The following is a 3,035-nucleotide window of genomic DNA, read 5'->3' as shown; positions in this document are numbered from 1 at the left end:
GGGGGTGTAGAAGCCCAAGAAGACTCTGCACTGGAAGTGCAGAGCCCAATATGGGGCTCGAACTCACCAACCAGGAGATCATCACCCGGGCCGAAGTCCCACGCTTATTCAGCTGAGCCACCCAGGCGCCCTCTTCTTTCTTTCTTTTTAAGAAAAATTTTCTTTTAAGTAATTTTACACCGCTCAAACTTACAACCTCCAGATCAAGAGCTGCATGCTCTTCTGACTGAGCCAGCCAGGCACCCCTGGAACCTACTTAAGATGAACAACTATAAAGGACATTTTTAAGGACAATTTGAGATATTTGAATTCTAACTGGGAATTATACATTAAGTCATATATTTATATAATTTAATTTGGTTCAATGTGAAAATGTTATTTTGACTATAAAAAACGTTCCTTTTTTATTTACTTACTTTGTTAATGGGCTGAACTTTATTTGCTACCCACCATCGGGGTGCGCCCTCCAGGGCTGGCTCAGAGCTTCCCCTATTACAGCAGCAGGTCCCCATCCACCTCCAAGAGGCACGCACTCGAGTGCGTATCTGGTAGCGGAAGTGGTGGCACCCAGGATCGCTGACCACCACCTTGAGCTCTTATTCCGCGTTGGTGAGGAGCACGCGGAAAGGCTGTCTCGTACAGGAAGTGAATGGCTGCGCCACTCCCCTCTCGGCCCCAGGTGCCCTGCACCAGGGTGTTGAAGACCACTGCAGACTCATCCAGCCCGGGGGTTGAAATGCAGGGCAGAGGCACCACCCTGCACCTGGCTAAACAGCAGGCTCACATAAAACCTGCCAGCCTTGACAGGAATGACGCTACGAATCCTCATCACATTGCCGGCCCGGATGCCCTAGGGCAGCAGGGTCTTGTGGGACACATTCTGCAGGATCAGCGGTGTGGGGTCCAAAGGAACCAGGGACACAGAGGAGTGAAGCAGATGGGTCAGCCCCAGGGAGAAACGACCAGGACCCAGATCAGCAGAATCAGTAAGAAGAAAGGCACAGAGCCAGAGGAGAGAGAGCCAAAGTTAGGCAAAGAACTGGAGAGAGAAATGCAAACATCAATGGAAAAAGAGAGAGAGAGAGAGCATCCAAGAGGCAGATGGGAGCATTGGGATGGGTTGGGTCAACCCAGGAGCCACAGCCCAGACACTTCCTAGCACACCCTAGCACCCACTTTCTCCTTTCAAACAGGAGATCTCAGCTGGGCCAGGCCCTACCCCCTAGTCTGGTGCAGCGTTGGGTCCAAGCCCCCCAGGCCTCTAGGCCCCTGAGACCCTCACAGAGCTCCCCTGCCATGGCTGGGACAGTGGGGCAGACAATGAAATGAAAAATTTTCTTGTTTTAAAAAGATGTATACTGAAGTTAAAAAACAAACTGTGTCGTCACCATCCCCTCAACCCATCCCCCTCCTTCCACCACCAGACTTTGATTGAGTTCTTAAAATGAAGGCTACCAGATCAGAGTAGGGTACAGGACTATGCTTCATTTTTCTTTTCCTTCTGGTTAAAGCCAAGTGTTATCACTGACACGTGGGGGTGAGGCGTGGGGAGGAAATTACAACAAATCAAAATGTTCACAGCCATGCATGTCTTTCTTGAGTTGCTTCTTTCTTGTATTGAGTTTTGCACCGTCAGCAGAGCAGAGCTTGTGTTATGTAAAGCCAGGGATTCCTGCATCGCAGTATCTAAGTCCTTTTACCCACATCCTGTCACATTCAGCTGCAGATGTGGGAAGAGGCTCCAAAGCAATACAAAAGGTCTGTCTTGGGATATTGTGGGTCAAAATGAACTGCAAGGATTCTGGGTTGGAAGGGAAGACAGAAACAAGTTAGGTGGGCCCCTGGGCTGGCTGGTGCCTGCAGTGACCCCCAACCTGGGCCTGTACCAGAAACTCAGGAACAGCTCCTGTTGGGATCCTTTAACCCCATTTCTGTCAGTCTTAGTATTTCTCAAGCCTAGGCCCCAGGGAGCCCCGCTGAGTCTGACTGATTCTGAAGGCCATGTCTTTCTACACATCCAATCTGCTGCTTTGCTGAACGGGCTGGGAGGGCTGGAGGGGGAAAGGATGTCTGAGGATGCCAGGCAGTGAGTGTTAACTGGGTATTTTCATATTGCTGGGGGACTCTGAGCAGACACCACAATGCCCGTCTGTCCATTAGCAGTAGGCTATGGATTAGAAGTGGTAGAAAGGATATCTTTAAATAGATTTCTTTTTTTGTTTGGTTGGTTTCAAGCCTAGTGATTGAGGTCACTCTGGGAGAAGCTTCAGAAGAAGCAGGAAGCTCTGGTCAGAAGCTTTGGGTTTTACATTTCACAACCATTATCCTCCCTCCTACTTCATTATTCTCCCCTCCTACAGAGAGGGGAGAAAGAAAAGGTTAGGTGGGTGGGGTAGTGGAATGAGGAACAAAAATCCTCAGTCTAGGAAAATCAGACTAGAAAACATTACAATACATATTTTATATGTCTGAACCATTGAGGAAAGGGTTTGGCTTAGCACAACTCACCTTCATCAGGGAATCCTTGGTGCCCAGCATGCCTGAAATCGGCCCAGGTCCCTGTTACCTTTGAGCCCACTCATTTTGCAAATAAATGGCAGGAGCTCAGAACCAGTTTCCGTTCCAGTGGAAGGACTGGGCTTATCCAAATTCTTGTCTTTAAGTCCTAGCTCTGGCACCTGCTAGCTGTGGTGTTTTAAACCAGTCTCTGGCCTGCCCTGGGGCTCAACAACTAGTAAAGATGGCTGAGATAAGGGGGTCGGGTATCAGACTTTCATGGGAGCAGTTCTGGGCTTTGGGGGAGAAGACAGAGGAGAGGAGAGAGAGAACCAAGTGGAGTTTCTCCCAAGTCTACAGTTAAAAAAAAATGCTATTAGTTGTATTTAAAAATGATTAAACGTCTTACAATATTAATAATTTATCATTTCCTTGTAATTCATTCCTTGAAAGCTTGAAAAACATTTGCAAGCCATCCTTTGTTATAATTTCAACAGTGTGGCATTAGCACCCAGTGGACGCAGTGCCCAGGGCTCTTT

At 48.3% G+C, this 3,035-nt stretch overlaps 1 long non-coding RNA gene across 1 annotated transcript in view; it reads right to left on the bottom strand.

Moving 5' to 3' along the window:
* Nucleotides 1-1,465: 1,465 nt before the first annotated feature.
* Nucleotides 1,466-3,035, bottom strand: part of LOC131516549 (uncharacterized) — a 3,027-nt gene continuing 1,457 nt past the window's right edge. Inside the window, exons 2-3 of the long non-coding RNA XR_009264145.1 lie at nucleotides 2,509-2,850; nucleotides 1,466-1,801 (exon numbers count right to left, since the gene is read on the bottom strand). This is a non-coding gene — a long non-coding RNA (uncharacterized LOC131516549). The remainder of the gene's footprint in view (nucleotides 1,802-2,508; nucleotides 2,851-3,035) is intronic.

The sequence above is a fragment of the Neofelis nebulosa genome, chromosome 7, assembly GCF_028018385.1.
Source record: "Neofelis nebulosa isolate mNeoNeb1 chromosome 7, mNeoNeb1.pri, whole genome shotgun sequence".
Lineage (NCBI taxonomy): Eukaryota > Metazoa > Chordata > Mammalia > Carnivora > Felidae > Neofelis > Neofelis nebulosa.
The sequence above is the reverse complement of the archived record's forward strand: the minus strand, read 5'-3'. Positions and strand labels throughout refer to the sequence as shown.